This window comes from Nansenia antarctica (assembly GCF_963989245.1).
Source record: "Nansenia antarctica genome assembly, chromosome: 8".
Taxonomy (NCBI): domain Eukaryota; kingdom Metazoa; phylum Chordata; class Actinopteri; order Argentiniformes; family Microstomatidae; genus Nansenia; species Nansenia antarctica.
The window spans coordinates 49,425,443-49,444,848 of record NC_137678.1 but is presented as its reverse complement, the minus strand read 5'-3'; the positions used below and the strand labels follow the sequence as shown (position 1 = coordinate 49,444,848).

The window sequence follows — 19,406 nt, the reverse complement described above, 5'->3', positions numbered from 1 at the left end:
TAGGTTGCGACTTGAAGATCACGGCAGGGTGGTCTGAAGCAATCGATAAGACATTTTCGGTTGCTTACAGAATCAGATTCCATTTGAACCTATCAGATCTATGGAAGGAACTTGCTGCCATCTAGTGGACGGAACACGATAAGACAAGTCGGTTACTTGTTGTTTGAACATAAGATGTTGGAACATAATGTTTATTATCTAGTGGACAGATTGTAATAGTCCAATGATAACGTTTTCTTTCACAGGGTTACATCAATGAAGTGTCAATGACTAAGTCTAATTAATTATGCATTCCTTTCAAATAACAAGTCGATTTCTTTACAGATTGTAATTAATAATTAATCATTTTATTCCTTCCAAAATAAATCGATTTCTTTACAGGTTGTTGTCATTATTCGTGTTTTACATCTTTTTATTTCAAGTTAAGTTCTTTTTCACAGTTTTTGATTAAAGAATAGCAGAACAGTTTCTATCTGAGGATTGATCAATCAAGGGTTTGTGGATCAGAAAGACTTAGAGCGTGACCTGCCTTTGTAATTTGATAAATTGTGTTGAACAGCCTTTGTAGTTTAATAATTAAAGTTGACCTGAACTATAATTAGTATTGATTGAGCAATTAAGTGATACACATTCATACACAATAAGGGAAAAACATTTAGATTAAAACTAAACTAAATTTAAATTGAATTGAATTAAAATTAAATTGAATTTAAATTTAAATTGAATGATTATTTAGTTATGATTGTTAATAATTAATTAATATTAATTAATAGTGATAATTGATTATTGGTGATTAATTGGTTATAATTATTTAAATAATTTAAATTAAATTGAATTAAAATTTTAATTAAATTTAAATTAAAACACACACACATAGATTACATTTAAGTCAATAATACACAATACCACTGAAAAAATCCGTTGTTCTGAATTGTAATGTTCTGTGTAGACAGTTGACGCAGTTAAAAGTTGGACTAGCATCTGTTTAGCAGATACGGCAACAGAAGGTGGGTTGTAAGAAAAGTACACCTTATAGCATATTTTCAGCATATTAAGCAGTATAAATATTTCAGACATGGGAGCCAAACCCAGTAAAATTGTGAGGGCTGTTAATACAGATAAGGGAATATTAGCAAATTCATCCCCTGTGGCTATAGTGGAAAAAATGAATCCTCTTGTTAAGGAGATTAGCAAAATGTCAACGAAATGGAATATTCGTTGGGCAGACATTGAACAACCATGGCCAGAAGAGGGCACCTTTGACTTACAATTAATTGCAACATTGGAGATACTTATCAATGCACATAAGGCGCATCAAAAAGGAAAGATTAGATCAGAGAAACGCAGGTTAGAGTTAGCTATTTTAGACCTCTTCAAGGTAGAGGGGCAGAAAGTAGCATTAGCTTGGAATGAGAAAACAGCTCACATGGATCCAGAAAAAAGAGATGAATTGGCCAAAGCAACGGAAGAGAAAGTGAACATTCCATTCTCACACACAGCTCCAATCTCCAGTCCTCCTCCCTATGCCAAGATACTGGAGGACAATTCTCAGCGGATCTACCCTCAGGTCCCCGTCCTAAGTACGAACGGAGCCTTCACTATCAAAGATGAGGGTGATAATGTACTAGAGAGGGGAAGAGCGAATGTGACCGTGGATTTCGAACCAGAGAACAAGACAGATGACAGTGAAGATGGCAGTGGAGGTGAAGGCGAATGTTCCGGTGCTGACAGCAATGCACAGGGAGGTTACAGTGCTCAGATCAGAAAACTAATAGCCAGGGCCGAAAAACAGGGAAGGACAAGACGCTATAAAAAGGGAAAAGAAGAAAGTGGTTCTGAAGATGAGCAGGAGTCTCTGAAGATAGAGAAGAAGAAAGAGAGCTTAAAGCAAAAGAAGAAGATGTCGGAGGAAGAGGAGGAAGAAAGGGTGAAAAAGGATAAGGAGGAGTTAAGAAAGAGGGCAAGAAAACTCCAAGAGAGAAGCCTAAGAGAGGAGGAAAGTTGTATACGACAGATAGAGGAACTGTTAGAACAGGTAGCTCAAGTGACATCACATCATACATCCCAGCCGAACCTCCCAAGGTCTACAGCGACACCAAGGCGGGACGAAAGAACGAAGCCACTAGTAAGCAATTATGGCCTTAGACCAAGAGGGAAGGCATCGGAGGAAGAGGAAATTCAGGGGATCTTCCCGGTGCTGTTTCGAGATAACAAGATAGAATATCGTCCTTGGGGTCATACAGATCTGTCTGAAGTGATCGAAAAACTCCCAGTCCTAGAAGATGGGGGTCACCCTTGGACTAACGAGATGGACGTGAGACTGACAGGGACGCAGGCCGCGATGGGAGACCTGAAAAGACTCTTAGCCTTTATTACAGGATTGGACACCATGCAGGAAATATTGACGAAGGCAGGACTTCATAAATATATCGGTACATCAGTTTATGACCCAGAGCTCTTCGCAGCAAACAGAGGCAGGCTGTGGAAGGCAATCAGAGAGACATACCCTACTCACATTCACCCAGACAATATCATCGTGATGCCACTGGGAGAAGATGAGAATCCCAGGGGTTTTGTAGCCCGTGTGCACTCTCAATGGAGAAGTGTGACAGGGAAGGATGCCGAAGATAACCCGTTAGAAAAAGCCATAATCAGGGAAAAGATTCAACAAGGTCTCCCTACCCCAGTTAAGAACAAGTTAGCAGAAGTGGTGGGGCTACGACACATGAACAAGGCTGTTTATATAGACAACGTAGCACACCAAGTAGAATTATTTAGAAAGAAGATTCAGATACAGAAGGCACAAGACGAAGACTCACTCAGAAAACTAACTCAAGTACAATTGACTGAAGGCAAGAAAACCAGAGAGAGAGTGCAGACCATAGCCCTGCAGGTCCCATCTCAGCCACAGCAACTGCAAACTGTCCCTCCCCAGTCATACCCACAGGGGCCACAAGGGGGGTATCCATACCCACAGGGGCCACCAGGGGTGCAAGTGGTTCCGTACCAGCCATACAACCAGCCTGGCCAAGGACCACCACAAGAGGGATGGACCGCAGCCGGGAAGAAGATGTTAGGACCATGTTTCCAATGCGGCCAGGATGGACACTTAGCCCGTACCTGCTGGAAGAAGAACCAGGGGGGCGCAGGGGGGAAACAAAAAGGAAGATATAGGCCCCCTGCTACACCGGCTCCAGGAGTGGTGAACCCCTACGGAGGCCCAGCAGCTGGGCTATAGGGGTGCCCAGAAGATCCGAGAGGGGGGTGCCAGCTGGTGGTGACGAACAGGCCTGAAGATGAACCTACCATATGGGTGTCGGTCAACCAACGTCCATTAGAATTGATGGTGGACAGTGGAGCAGCCTACACCTGTCTGAAGCCTGAAGATGCCACGCACCTTCCTATGTCTGGGAAATATGTGAAGACAATCGGATTCGAGGGAATTAAACAGCTGATCCCTACTACTGAGCTTGTAAGCTTAGAGTACAAAGGACAGAGAGCAGATCTGTCAATACTTGTATCAGAACACACGCCAATAGGGCTACTAGGGAGAGATGCACTATGCCAATTGAACTGTACAGTGAAATGCACACCTGACGGCTGTCGGGTGACAGTGCCACAAGAGAACAGACAGCTGTCTGTCATGATGGACAACAACGCATCTATGGTGTATTGGGTGGGAGGGCTTAGCCCAGACCTAATGGAACCAGCAAGGATGTGGGACAATTATATCCTGGCACACATGTCAGAGGCCAGAAGGCCTACTGATCCATTGCATTGCACACTCCAGTATTTTAGAGAAGTTGCAGATGCAAACCCAGATGAGTGGCTGAAGCATCAGCCAAAACAGGTACAGCTTAGTACAAGTTGTATAATCCTAGGCCCTCAGGGAGTGGCTATGAAGATAAACAGTGACACTTATCTAGATCAGGAGCATAAGATTGAGGGTAGCATCCCTCATGTGACACTTATGATATCTGAACACTATAAACAGAAGCATTTAGGGGCAATGATGGCAGACTCAGAAAAAGCCAGATTTGTAACGACAAAAGAAAACCCTGCTATCTGGAGGAGCATTGATGGACAGTTCACAAAACTGATGATCTCTGCTCAAGGAATAGGACATCCGCAGACTGTGAAGCTAATGAACCAGCTAATCCTTCCTGTACAACCTGAAAAAGACCTCAGAGAAGAAATGATACAGAATGTGCCAGCAGACCTGTGGGCAAAGAACAGTACAGACATTGGATTTGTGAAATCAGCTCGTCCATTGAGAGTTGAACTCATACCGGGTGCAAAACCCCCTTGGAAAAACCAATACCCATTGAAACAGGAAGCAATTGATGGAATTGAGCCACAGATCAAAGGATTGTTAGAGGCAGGAGTCTTGAAGATAACTCAATATCCGTTAAGTAACACACCTCTTCTGCCAGTAACGAAACCTGATGGTTCATATCGTCTGGTACATGACCTACGGGCTGTGAATGAGGTAGTTGTCAGCTATCCAGCTGAAGTTCCTGATCCTCATGTGCTGTTGACCCAGATTCCATCTACAGCCAAAGTATTTACAGTGATTGATTTATGCGGGGCTTTCTTTTCTATACCTCTTAGTGTAGAAAGTCAAGGGTTATTTGGGTTTACCTACAAAGGTCAACATTATCAATATACCAGAATGCCACAAGGGTACAAACACAGTCCTCATGTTTTTAATCAGGTCTTGAAGGAGGACTTAGACGGGTTAGGGCAGACGATAAGTAGTACTGCCATTCAGTACATGGATGACATACTCCTTTGTGCCCCAGATGAAGAAACATGTCACAGGGATTCCGTTAAACTGTTAAAGGTTTTGGCGGAGAAGGGACACAAGGTGTCTAAAAAGAAGCTACAGTATTGCCAGGAAAAGGTAACTTACTTAGGACAATCTATTACACAGGGACATCGCAGTGTCACTAATGAACACTTGGAAGCTATTCAGAAGGCTCCAAAACCACGAACGGTTAGGGAAATGATGATGTTTTTGGGCATTACTGGGTATAGTTCAGCATGGGTGGAGGATTACACTAGACTGGTCGCTCCATTGAGGGGGATGATTAAGGAAACAGGTAGTGATAAACTCCAATGTTGCATTACTTGGACAAGGGAAGCTGATTTGGCGTTTGAGACAATTAAACACAAATTGCAAGAAGCGCCAGCTTTAGCGCTTCCAGATTATTCCAAAGAATTTGGATTGTATGTTTCTTCTTCAGCCAAAGGGAAGTATGCCTGCGCTGTTCTTACGCAACCAACAGGCATTGGACCTAGTCCACAGCCCATAGCCTATTACTCTGTCGCATATTCAGAGGTAGAAATGGGTTTCGCGCCATGCTACAGAGCAATGGCCGGGGCATATCTTATGTACGAGAAGGCAACAACCTTAACAATGGGGTACCCAATTACCATTCTCTGCCACCACAGTCTAAGGAATCTTTTGAATCAAGGCAAGTATACTTTGACGATGCCTAGGATTAGGAATTATTACAGGATGTTGGAAAGGGAAGATGTAACATTACTAAGATGTAACACACTTAACCCAGCAGAGACCTTGCCAACCCCAGAAGATGGGGAACCACACGATTGTGTGAAGGAAGCTATGAGGTACTCTAAGCTTAGAGCAGATCTACTAGCTTTGCCTTTAAAGGAAGCTGACGTTGAGTATTGGACTGATGGATCTTGTTACCGGGTAGGAGAAAGTTTACGTGCTGGGTATGCCATAGTCCGATCCCAAAATTCAGGGTTCATTGTGGAACAAGCCGAGGCTGTTCCTCAGCCTTGTTCAGCTCAGTTGGCTGAGTTGATTGCCCTCACAGAAGCATGCAACTTGGGAACCGGACGAAGAGTGACAGTGTACACAGACTCTGCCTACGCCCATAATGTGTGTCATCTACATGGAGCTGTATGGAAGGGACGGGGTTTTAAGAAAACTGATGGTTCGCCTATTCAGCACCACGCTCAAATCATGAAGCTGTTACAAGCCATGATGAAACCAAGGGAATTAGCCATAGTGAAGTGTGCCGCACACAGATCTGACTCATCACATGTCACACAAGGTAACAGGGCTGCAGATGATGCAGCCAAAGCCATTACAGGAGCAGACAAAGCGGGTAAAGTTCTGCTGGTCACACATGAAGCACAGTTACAGGGCATGGTCACGCTTGAGGATTTGTTGATGTTACAGAATGGGGCAAATGCGCTAGACAAAAACCTATGGTTAACAAGGGGGGCTAGTCAGGATGACACAGGTCTATGGAGAAATCATGAGGGACTGGTTGTGGCACCCCCAGATTTATTAGGCATGCTGATACAGGAAGCCCATGGATTAGCACATGTGGCCAGGGGGGAGGTAAGACGCAAGATCACCAAGGAATATGGTTTTTGGGCTCCATATTTATTGGAACAAATAGACCATATCCTTGGTCAATGTGTGGTCTGTTTGAAAAACAATATCAGACCTGGAATACCAGTGGGAACTGGGCATATCCCTACCCCAAACGGGCCAATGAAACATTTGGTGATTGACTATGTGGACATGATTCGTCCTGTTGCAGGATACAGGTACATGTTAGTTGTAGTGGACAGGTTCAGCAGATGGGTAGAAGCATGCCCCACTCGAAAAAAGGATGCTCAGTCTGTAGCAAAGTTCCTATGCAGGGAATTCATACCTAGGTTTGGAATTCCAGATAGGATAGCGTCAGACAATGGTAAGGAATTTGTGGATAAGACGGTAAAGCTTATACTACAAAAGTTGGGAATCAAGCAGAGATTTGGGTGTATTTACTCACCTCAAAGCCAGGGGATGGTAGAGAGGATGAACGGGGTCCTTAAGAACCGTCTTTCTAAGGTCTGTCAGCATACAGGTCTTAATTGGGTGGAAGGACTCCCTCTTGCATTGATGGCCTGTCGTTCCAGTGAGATTCGAGGGCTGCACTTGACTCCCCATGAACTGGCTATGGGGAGAATAATGACAGCTCCCTGTGCACGAACCAGTGGGAAAGGGCCAAGTTTGGCTCTCTTGGAGAGTGACATGAAAGCCTATGTACAGTACATGACTAACCGGCAAAAGAGTATCTCTTCTTATGTGCTCCACAAACAGGAACGTGAAGAGGAGGTGAACGCACAGGAGAGGAAGGACGCGTTGCAACCGGGTGACAAAGTATACGTGAAGGTCTACAGACGGAAGTGGCATGAGGCTCGACGGGAAGGACCATACGAGGTCGTTCGGTGCACTGGGACTGCCATCCAAATCAAGGGGTCCCCCACCTGGTATCACGTTCATCACTGCATCAAGGCACCCAATGAGGACGATGAGGGAGAGCCTCAGCAGGATGGTGAGGAGACCCCTGGGGACGAGGAAGTCCACAGCTTGGACATCCAGGCTGACGAAGATGTTGGTGAGTATCTGCGCCGTGATGCAGATGATGCCGGGGGCCTCGTCCCAGACCCTGTCCAGCCCAGAGATGAGTGGGCCAAGGGAGATCGTGAAGGATCCAGTGACTGCGACACCCCTCTTGGGGGTTCTACCAAGCCTGGTGTTGCCCCTGTTGTCACCCCTTCCGACCCTGACAATGCTCCAGACGGAGATGTCAGCAACCCGGGCGGCTGCCCGGACCAAGGTACCATTGAGAGACACAGACCTGTCAGTGATACACCCCAACCAGACAGATCCCGTGATACACCGAGGCCAATTAGGAGGAAACTCAAGCCATGCCGTTTCAGAGACTAATATACCCCTTAGTGTTCCTACCCCATTGACTTCTTTGGACAATGTTACACTTCACTCACACACTGTTATGCCTGGACGTCAGAGAAGAATGATCACAGCAGGTAGAGCTTTTGTTTGCCCACATTCACGTTGTACTGTTGATGATTGTTTGATCTATACCGCCGAAGCGGACGAGTGGTATTTACTGGATGCTAAATATGTTACACTTAATCAACACTCAAGCAACACGCAAGAAACTCGTGTGACATTAACTAATGTTGACAAGGTGTTGAACTCGTATTGGTGTGCTAGACGTAATATCGGTGAACAGGTGTCTAGTAAATCCAACAATTTCAAGGACAAAGTTTGTAGGAACACTCCTGACTTTCCACACTACTATTCGTTGGACTGTGAGAAATTTGTGCATGAATATGTTCACGTTGAGTTACCAGGAAAGGTTGAAAATGTTGCTGTAAAGGCTTCTACGAAGGCGATTGTAGTCGCTACTGACGATTATTTGTTGTATGATTCTAATCACCTGGGGACACGGTCCCACCCTAATTCTGCCACTAGTATCATGAAAGATTTTGCTTCAAAAATGAATTATTCTGATTGCTGGATTTGTCAACAGGTCCCTGTAAGTACATCTGCTCCTATGTTTTTCCCCATACCGTTAACTAAAGCAGAATGGTTTCATTATAATTGGCAGGGTTTAGCCCAATTTGTTTTACAGGGCAAGAACCAGAGCTCTTCTTGTCAGCCCAGCACGATTCTGGTTCCTTTAAATTCTTCCTATGCAGGTGTGGATATTGGTGTGTTGGAACGTCTGACAGCAGCAGTTAACGAACACCATAGGCCTAGCGGTGTGGGGAAGGTTATTATTGATAGGCTTACACATTTGTCACAATCAACAGGTCCGAAGAAGATATATATTATCCAAGCTATGTTCGTTCAATTGAATGGTACTGCATTGAGTATCCCGGAGGGTGTGTTTCTTGTGTGTGATAATAATGCATTCTCTAAGCTTCCTGCTTTGAGTGAGGGTCTTTGTTATTTAGCTCATCTGATACCTTTGATTAGGAAAGTTACTCGGGAGGAGATGTCTGTACTTCACAAACAAGCAACCCATCGTAGTCGTAGGGCGTTATCTACCGCTCAGAAGTTTTTTGGCCTAATATTCCCAAGTTATGGTGTCTACAACTCTCAGACTGAATTAAGTGCCCTATCATCCGTTCTTGAAAAACACATTAATGCTTCGGATGCTGTAGTATCTGCCCTGGCTACTGAATTGACTGAAACTAAGAATGTAGCTCTCCAAAATAGAATGGCTTTGGACATTATTTTGGCCAGTCAGGGTGGTACTTGTGCTTTGATAGGCGGTGAATGTTGCAGTTATATTTCGGATTCTGGTAACGCTCTGTATGATTTCCATGAATCTAACAAGAAGGGTATAGAGGATTTACGTAAAGAACACGGTTGGAATACATTGGATTTCTTTGATTCTGCTTTTTCAGGTATTGGTAATATGATCAGGTCCGTCGCTATTATTCTTGTTGTCATTATCATCTGTATTATGTTACTTGGTATTTTAATCAAATGTTTTGGAAAGTGTATTTCTGATGTTCCGGTTAATGCTTTAATGATGGCCGACATAGCTGATGAGCAAAAGCTGGATTCTGCTTTGCTTTCTGATTTTGTTTCCTCTTTTAATGATTTGTTTATTAAGTGATGTTTTGTGATTGTTTGCTTCGGTTCCTGTTTGTTTCTTTCTATATCATGTGATTGATGTCGGTTGTGAAGTGATGTAATGGTTACGCGACAATGGAAGCTCCTGACTATGAAAGTGTTATCAATCTGAGACAGCGGTAAAGGCTGTTCTCCAACTGGGGCCATGTGCTAGCAACCTCTGACCCTGCCGCTTCGAGGACGAGGGAAACATCGGTCGTTGGAAATTTCGGTATCTCAGTTTTTGTATTATGCATGATGAACTGAGTGTGGTTTAATTGTGATTGTTATTTACAAGATTCTTTTTATTATTGGTTGTTTTCTATTTTTTGTATGTGTTATCTTTGGTTCATAGTACTGGTCCTGGGTTGGTCTGTGTGGAGGTTCTACCGAGATGTGTTGATGTGTTGATGTGTTGATGTGTTGATGTGTTGATGTAGTTGATGGGTTGATGTAGTTTTTCTGTCTGTCGTTTAGTTTCGGAACACACTCTGCGTGTTCCGAGGGGGGCTGTGTCGTGTATTTTCATGCTCTGTAACCATAGCAATGGCCCTCTAATACACACAATGGCCTTTTGACATGCATGTGCAGAGGCTGTAATATCATCATGAGTAGATATAATTGCATTAGGGCCCGAGCCAGAAAGACGCCCATAGCATAAATTGCATTAGAATTGTATTAGACCATAGGGTGAATTGCATTAATAACATCCTATTTACAGGACAGAAAATGACCTCACCTACTATGATCTCACTGGTATACTTTGTATTCAACCAAATTAAAATGACGTGGACTCTGTTTTGATTGGCTCAGCGACAGTGACAGTGACAGGGTATAAAATCCTCTACACAGATGGGCTCTCTCTCTTTTCCTTCATATCCATATCTTTGACTTCATCCTGTGACCGATTCGGACCATCAGCTCCATTGAGGGGCCATGCTGTGTAACCTGCTTTTTTGAATAAACATTCTTAAATTTGCTCAAGAACTCTTCTTCATTTTTAGCAGTAACAGATACCAATATATACGAAACAAACTTCTAGGACGGTAAATTGTGATAAACGGACCTTGAAATATAAATCTGAAAGAGATCTGCCACGGGCAGAAAGGAAAGCAATTAAGAAACTATTGAAAATTGATCCACATATAATTGATATTCCGATAAAATACACCAATATGATGGCACCAAAAGGATGGATTTTACTTAAGTTAGGACCATTCTATGCAGAACCATTTCTAACAAAGATTGCGAAATGGAGTGACAATAATTTTCCAAGTACCGGGAGTTTTGAAAAGCATAAGCTGACGATTATTGACGAATATTTGATATCAAACAAAACAATTAGAGATCCAACATGGGACACCGATTACATGAAAGAAGTCTATCAAGCATGGTTAATAATGTCTAAACAATGGCCTGGTAATATTGTCAGAAAGCAGGAACATAATAGGCCTAGCAGGAAACGGGAGGTAGAGAGTGTGTCTCCCATAAAACTACGGGCTGAGCAAGCTGTGACATGCAGCGAGGTAGAGGTGCAAGCACCGTTGCTAAATATAGAAGAGCGGACTCTGTACAAACCATTAACATTACATGACGTATCTAAAATTATAGAAGACGCACCCAAACCCTTGATTAACCCTAAAGGATTCATAAATTGGTATAAAACAATGTTGTTACATGGTAATTTGAATGGCACGGATTTAAGATACATTCTGATCACTTTAATGCCAGATGTCGGAATTGATACTTTAATAAATGCTTGCGAAACTTTACATGAACAAAATGATGGACCATGTAAAGGAAAAACAATAAAAGAACGATTCCCATGGCTTGATAAGGAACACAGGGATACTCACATTGAACAATTAACCACATTTCTAAACGACTATGCCAGCCAAAACCGGGATATCTCACAAATTCTTAACTGTAAACGTTAACGCCTAATGAAACAATGTCTGACTTTGTAATCAGATTCCAAAAGACGTGGAAAGAACAGGCAAATTTGGAATTAGAGGATAAAGAAAACGTGTTTTTCACAAATATGATTCTAAATGGTATCGGAGACGATGCGAAAAACTTCAAATTATCGACACCAGACATTTTCTCATTGACCCCAGCATTGATAGAGAAACGGATAAGGGAACTGGACGCTTTGGGATTGTTTAATAAGCAACCCCAATCACAAGCTTTGGAGTTGGCACAATGCACAGAATTAGACGGATGGAATGAATACTAAGCATTATGGGTAATGAAGTCTTACGTGAAGCATGTCGAGTGATAATAGTTATAGCGAACCCATTGAGTTAAGTAATAATAATCCTTGTATTGATTAACATATTTTAAACAAATGATAAAGAGTGAAATGAATAACCATTGCATTTCTCAGGACAAGCGACCTAACTTATTACTTACAAATAATAAGTGGTAAGAGAACATTTAGGCTACAGAGACAACACTTTGAACCTACACTATTAATAGAACTGCTCTTGTAACCAAGACGCAATTTCTGTGACACAGAGAACACAGCCACAGCCGTGCATAGAGATACACATACAGATATAGTTGTCTCTTATTGTAATTATCATACAATTCTGCATTGACTGAGCAAACGTAACATTTGAATTTACTTAGTAAACAGAGACATAGACCACGCATTAATGACTTTTAATGTTCACACAAGCAAAGAGGAATATGTGACATTTTGAGGGGAGGATAATCCCAAACGGACAACACCTGGAACATTATGACAACTCTTGCCAATTCTATCTCCTGACAGAACCAAGAAAATGCAGAGAAACTGGGCGACGGACTAGCACGGGGTCGCTGCTGAGGGCCACTCTAACAGAAGGAAGAGAGAAAGTGGAAATCAGATCACAAATGATAATTCTCTGTGTAAACTGTAAATGTAAATGTTGTTTTTCTGTTTGAAAGCAGAAACATGATAATGACATGACAGACTACAGACTTTGATAAAGCAATTACACATACGAATATGACAGTACTTCACACAATCAACAGTGTTATCGGCCAACAGCTGAATGCACGAGCATTACACATTGATGCAACATTTATGATAGAAAACCATTCACACTGACTCAAGAATGTCTCTGATAAATCTACTAAAACCAACGGGTGATTGACTGAGAAATATTGATTATAAGAGAGGGAGAGAGAACATTTAAATGTTCACAGCAAACTTAAACCTTAATGCAAAATACGCTTATACTGTACATAGACCAATGGGGAACTATTCACGCTATCAGTAATGATTGTGATCAGAATTTTTTAACATACGGGTAGAATAGAACCTATCTACCTCATTTAAAAGTATGCTTATTGGAATTGACTCAGATTGCACATTGACAATGACTAAACTAAGTAGTGAAGACTGATTTGGAAATTAAAGGGACGGTTCACGGTTTTTCACAACCCACGTCCTAGTTTGATACCCATGAACCTCAAATGACAAATCCTATTGTTTCCTCTAGGAGCATTGATGACGGACGAGTTAACCCATTTACGAGAAACTAAAGTGTCTGTCTACCTGTACTTAACGATTGTGCAATCTTTGTATCTAAAAATGTCTCAGCAGGCAAGTGAATAACTCACTACACTGGGGGGACCACGGGGGGGCCCAACCCACTCTCAGTCTCAACTTATCCTGACGATAGGACCCAAGCAAAGGGGAAAACGGACACGTATTATGACAAACGTTACTGATTCCAGTACCATAATAATGACTATCTCTGCTATTAACAGCTATTCTTGATGTTGTTGTGTGTTAAGATCGAAACGAGGACAAAAGATACCGGACAGACGATGCGTGCCGAGAGAAACCGTGCGATCCAGACCTCATTATGGATCAGGGGAATAATAGCCACATTAACGGTTCTGTATATAACGCTCTGTGTGATAACTAACGAAACAGACATTACTTTAACTGAAGACTCTGATACTAATCTTGTTCGCATGCGTCGTGACATCCAGGGATTTAAACCAACTAGCGCACTAGACTCAGTTGCAGGAGTTTGTCAGTTTGTTAAACATTGTTATACGTATTCACCACAACGGGATTAAACCTTTAAGATCAGACAATGGGGACATAGCACAAACGAACAATAGAGGAGAGAAAAGTAGGGGGTGAGGATTTAGAGTTTCAATAACACTGTTAAAACATTTGAGCAAGCATCATGATGGTGAATGAAATAATTTCTACTGTGAGTCTCTCAATAACACAGCAACAAGAGAAAAGGACAACAAAGGCTACAGCAGACGACAAGGCTAAGAAGAATGTTCCATCACATCAGATAGTGCCTCATTGCAACCGGAAACGCATGATGGTCCCTCTGTTGAAGATCGACTTAGGATATCAAAGAATCAAGACAAGACACCACCTAAAGAAACTAATTGACTATATCCCTATTTGTTAAAAATGTATAATTGTGAAACAAACTATGGAAAAACATTTGATTTGACTTAATGATGGAAATAATACCTACTTCATTTGTAATGAGTATTTAGACATAGTAATGAGAAACCTATTTGGATATTTTCTCCTTTAAACAACAAAAGGTTTTTATCCAAAGAAGGTGATTATTAATCAGAGTAGTTTAACCACAAAGTGACCACAAAGTGACCTTTTACTTAAGTCAATTGTGGAGTGAGATGTTTGTTCATTTTGTCAGGCCACATGACTAAGGACTTATATTTGTCTGTGGGGAAAATCATTTAATGACGATTCCGGAGGAGGAATGTAAGGTCTCAGCCATGTGGAAAGAAAGAGAGATAATTAAAGTTACTGTCCATTAGATGAGAAAAAAAAGAGTGAGCTGATAGGATGTGTTTTTCCATTGTGCATAGGTAAACTCTAAATACTGTATCATCAGTAATCTTAATCAAGTTGTAATATCTAGTGTTGACACTTCCTGCAAACTCTCTGTCCCATACCATGCACCCTGCAGCATGGAACCTGACTATGGACCAGTATAGAACATGGGTCAATAGGTCAGTATATTTAGGACCAGCCAACCAGCTGACCAGAGTCAAGTAACTGGGTTGTCATGACGACCAGCTCCTTATGGGAGATGAGGATTTCTCGTCAACAACCCTATCTAGACTCAACGGAGCCCTGTCTTTAGGATGATTTGTATGAGGGACAACTGCTTGCTTGATCATCAACTATTGCCTATAAGAAGCCACTGTAAAATGTAATTCTGTGTGCGTTCTCTGTCTGCATGTGACGGAACACATCCAGCGCTGTGGAATAAACTTTATCTTAATTGTCTACCTTGAGCAATCATTAAATAATTACTTGGGGAATCAACGAATCTCGGCCTCCGCCCATCATCAGGGAAACATCTAATAACACTCACCTCTCTCTAACAAACATTCTCTCCCTTTCTCGCACACACGCGCACACACGCGCACACACGCGCACACACACACACACACACACACATACACATACACATACACATACACATACACATACACATACACATACACATACACATACACATACACATACACATACACATACAGATATGGGGATGGAGGTAAGGACTGCTCATTAAAGCAGTCTTCCTCGGCACTCTCTCGACCCACAGCAGCACAGGAGCTTCTTGCCTTCCACGCTGCCCACTTCATAGTTGTAGTCCCATGTCAACTCTGCGCCTGCCTTGATACGCCTGCGCATGGCGCGCACACACACACAAACACACAAACACACATTAATGCCAATAGTGTACAACACAAACCAATGCACACAAGTATCAACTGCAAAAATCACAGTAAAGCGAAGATGCTAACAAGTGTCCTATACTAGTCTCATTGTTTTGCACACAATAATGCTAATGTGTTCAGGTCAAGCTAGGTCAAGATCCTTCACGAGACTCACTTGCTGGCGAAGAAGGCCACCCAGGGGAAACGCAGGTCGTGTGTGTCCACAAACACATTCTGAACAAACAGGTTAGGACTGCAGCTATGCTGTTTCGGGCGGAGAGGGAGGACAATATATGGTAAGGAAAGACCTTAGTTCCCTTTTACGAGTTAAACATCCAATTCATCCAGTGTACACACACAGTAAAGAAAATACACAAAGTTCAACACACACACACTCACATTGAGGTAGCGTCCCAGGTTGCCTTCCAGTTTAGCGTCAATGATGTAGCATGATTCCTCGCCGTCAAAGAACTGCCGTGTGTTTTTGGGTCCGCTGTCTCCCCCTCCTCCCCCCTGACTCTGTGTCCCGCCCTGCCCCCCCGTCTCCCCCCTTCCTCTCCCAGTTCCACCTGCGCCTGTTTTCACCACCATACCGGTCATCGGCCTAAGGGCGATGCCACGCGTAGACTTTACTGCTACCTGCCTCTTCACGACACCTGAGAAAGAGAGAGAGAAAGAGAGAGAGAGAGAGAGAGAGAGAGAGAGAGAGAGAGAGAGAGAGAGAGAGAGAGAGAGAGAGAGAGAGAGAGAGAGAGAGAGAAAGGGGCGGGGGTGGGCCAGTGAAAGGAGAGAGTAAATTCTGGGCGAAACACATATACAAATACAACAGATATAGGGCCCTATTATCAGGGGTGCACATAACTTTTTGGGGCCAGTGCTCAGAGGAGCACCTAGGGATGCTGCTTGGTGCTCCCCGAGCTCGCGAGTCACGACCCGTCCCACAGGATGGATGAAAAAGGGATACATGGATAACTTATATTAGCAAAACGACATTTATTCATAAATAAAGATGAACGAACAAATGATTGTGTGCAAAACAAAATAAACAAATGCAAAATCAAATGACTGCTCTTTAAGCATGAAAGTCTGTCAGACTCCTTTAAACACAATGAAATCAACTGACATCTCTTTAAGCACTGCTCTGTTCTGTAAATACTGAAATCAACTTTTCAACAAAAAGTTACAGCCTAAGCATTTACTTATGCTACAAGCTTAATCATCATCACTGCTCTCTTGACTGCTGTAAGTTATCACTGTCCTCAATTTCAATGGTAGAGGATGTTGTAGGCCATCACTTTAAATAGCTCGTTATTTTGATTGTGCAACAAAGCCTTTTTCTTTTTCTTTTTTCTAATAGAATTCCCAACCATATTCCCTGGGTCAGGGGTCTAGGTGCGATAATGAAGCTGTAAAACAAACGTCTGAACGTTTGAAAGCTTCAGAGAAAAGAAACGTGAAGTCCCTTGGTGTTGTTTTTCCTTTTAGCGACGAGTCGTTCGGGACTGAATTTTCAAGTGTCGGTGTGATAACTGTGCGATACGCGATACGCGGAATGAAAAGTACGAGTTACGATACTTTCCGAATGTTTTCGTGAGGGGAGTCGCCGTGGTCGTCGTGATGGATTACTCGTCGCGCCTTCGGCTGAGGGGACGGCAAATAGTTACTTACTTGGTGGGGCTTGCTTCTTGGACCCAGCTGTTGGTGCGCAAAAGCGCCTTCATGCCGCTGATCAGCCGCGCAGCATGCATTTTGGCGACGCATGCGCACTGGCGCACCAGTTATGTGCACCCCTGCCTATTATGCACTTCATCAATAAGACGAGGCGGTAGATCTAAACTTAAGACGTGGAGGCGTGGTCAAGGCCACTTTGCTATTATGCGTGCTGTAGTGGGCGCCTAAAACCCGGCGCTAAGCAAAGAAATTAGTCATGGGTGTGTTTTGGGCGTCTTCTCAATCAACCCAATCAGCGTGCCATTCCCTTTAAGAACCGGCTGTGTTGAGTCATTAGCGCTATGCTATTATGGAAGTCCTGAGAAGGAGGTCAGCGCGCTTCTCTGCCTCTCCCTTCTGAAATAAAGCATTTATACTGTGACCGTAATTGACGTCTTGCTGTGGAGCCACGTGCGTGTTCATGTGTGCCCACATGCATGCGCAAACCGCGGAGGCGCGCTCGTGTTTCAAAACGTGCATGAAGTCTAAACTTAAGAACTTTTCAAACCACTTCTTAGCGACAGGAGCAAAGTCAGATCGCATAATAGCAGGGGCGCCTAGTGCACTTCATTAACATATGAACACTGCCACAATGAGCAATATATGCACGGGAGTTTTACGTCTTATGTGTGGGCGCCTATCGACACCTGCATAATAGCAGTAGCGCGTATGAAGCGCATAATAAGGGTGGGGGTAGGTCTTAACCTGGCGGTGCGTCTTAATTAAGACTTAATACGGCAAGTTAAGAAGTGCATAATAGGGCCCATAGTGTTGTTCTTTTTTTTTAAACATAAAATACAATTTAAACTTAAAAATCCTTGAAACTGCAGTAAAATCCACATTACCTTACCCCCCCCCCCTCCCCTCACCCTGAGTGCGTTTCTCTCTCTCCTTGTTGTCGTCCGATCCAGAGCTAATGGTCTGGACATCGTCGCTGTCAGAGAGGGTCATGACATCGTCGCTGTCAGAGAGGGTCATGACTTCCTGTTTCTTCACTCCCTCTGCCTTCACCGGGAGGGGGTGGCCACTGTGCACACAGACACACAAAACCATTCAACTAATCTGATAAGAGACAATGGTCAGTGATGTCTTGTGGGTACCGTCTTTTACGTACCTTTTGATGTCCCCAGGCTCCTAGAACAGAAGACAGGCACTCATCAATATCCAATGACAACACCAGGACACACATCATTCATTTAAGGGACCAGCAGTTGTGGAGGTAGATAGCATTAGCATTAGCATCTGATTAGAGGTAGATAGCATTAGCATTGCATCTGATTAGAGGTAGATAGCATTAGCATTGCATCTGATTAGACGGTACCTTTCATGAGACCCATAGCTTCCACATAATGCACATAAGCTCATCTCTCTATAGATAAGCTCATCTCTCTATAGATAAGGTAATTCATCCAACAGATGGTGGAGAATATTCCCTCCTTCCTGCTCACCTTCTTCTCGATCTTCAGCCCTTCCATTTTGATGGTGGTCTGAGAGGTGGTGGAGGATTGGGTGGTGAGCCAGGACACCACTTTACTCTTCCCGCTCTCCTCCGGCATGTGCGGTGGTTTCCTGTCCTCCGCCCCCCCTGCTGCTGTTATCCCGTCCTTACTGTCCTGGCTCCCTGAACAGGGGGGGGAGGAATGAGAGGTGAGGGGGGGGAGCAAAAGCTCTACATCAGACACAGTACTGAGGTTTGTATTATATAGCTACACAATCACACACAGACACAGACACAGACACACACACACACACACCTTCCTTGACCCCCTTGGCTTGGCTGCGTGTGGTGTAGCTCCTCTTTTTTTTTTTTTTATTCTTTTTTTTTTGCGTCTGGGTCTTCGGAGCGCCCTTGCCCATGGCGAGGGCGGAGACGGGCACCTTCAGCCGGCTCATGTCCACGCCGCTCCCGTCAGAGCAGTGGGCCTCGCTCTCGTAGCCCTCTTTGAACGCCTCCACGCTCTCGATGTGGTCCAGGTTGGCAAAGTACTTCCCGTAGTCCCCCATCTCCAAGCCCTGCTTGTCGGCAAAGTCGTCGGTCAAAATTTTCCCTGGAGGGAGGAGAGACAGAGAGATGAGAAAAAAAAGAGAAATATGGAAATGATACATTTTGCAACCCTAAGTAGGATGCATTCCTTTGCTTCACCTCCCTCCCTCCCTCCCTCCCTCCCTCCTTCCCTCCTTCCTCCCTCCCTCCCACCCTCCCACTCTCCCTCCCTCACCAGTGTAGATGCAGAGGAAGGAGCCCTTGGCCACGTCGTCGAGGCAGCGGATCCCCCAGCCTTTGTTCCGCGTGTTGAAGAGCTGCAGACGCACCTGCAGGCCGTGCTGCACCATCTGACTACAGCACTTACACCTCTTATTACACTCATAGATCCTGAGGGGAGGAGAGAAGAAGAGAGGGGGAGGAGAGAAGAAGAGAGGGGGAAATTCATTAATTCATTGTTTGTTTGTTTGACTTCGCAAAATGACACTGTCCGCTCTGTCATGTGGTCATAAGATAAGAGAGTGCGCT

General features: G+C 43.6%; 1 pseudogene across 1 annotated transcript in view; it reads right to left on the bottom strand.

Annotated features, from left to right (window-relative positions):
* Positions 1 to 15,032: 15,032 nt before the first annotated feature.
* LOC308164361 (histone-lysine N-methyltransferase SETDB1-B-like) overlaps positions 15,033 to 19,406 on the bottom strand; it is a 16,267-nt pseudogene continuing 11,893 nt past the window's right edge. Inside the window, exons 15-22 of the transcript in view lie at positions 19,114 to 19,268; positions 18,649 to 18,942; positions 18,343 to 18,515; positions 18,009 to 18,028; positions 17,745 to 17,921; positions 15,584 to 15,840; positions 15,360 to 15,448; positions 15,033 to 15,150 (exon numbers count right to left, since the gene is read on the bottom strand). The product of the transcript in view is annotated as a histone-lysine N-methyltransferase SETDB1-B-like (transcript). The remainder of the gene's footprint in view (positions 15,151 to 15,359; positions 15,449 to 15,583; positions 15,841 to 17,744; positions 17,922 to 18,008; positions 18,029 to 18,342; positions 18,516 to 18,648; positions 18,943 to 19,113; positions 19,269 to 19,406) is intronic.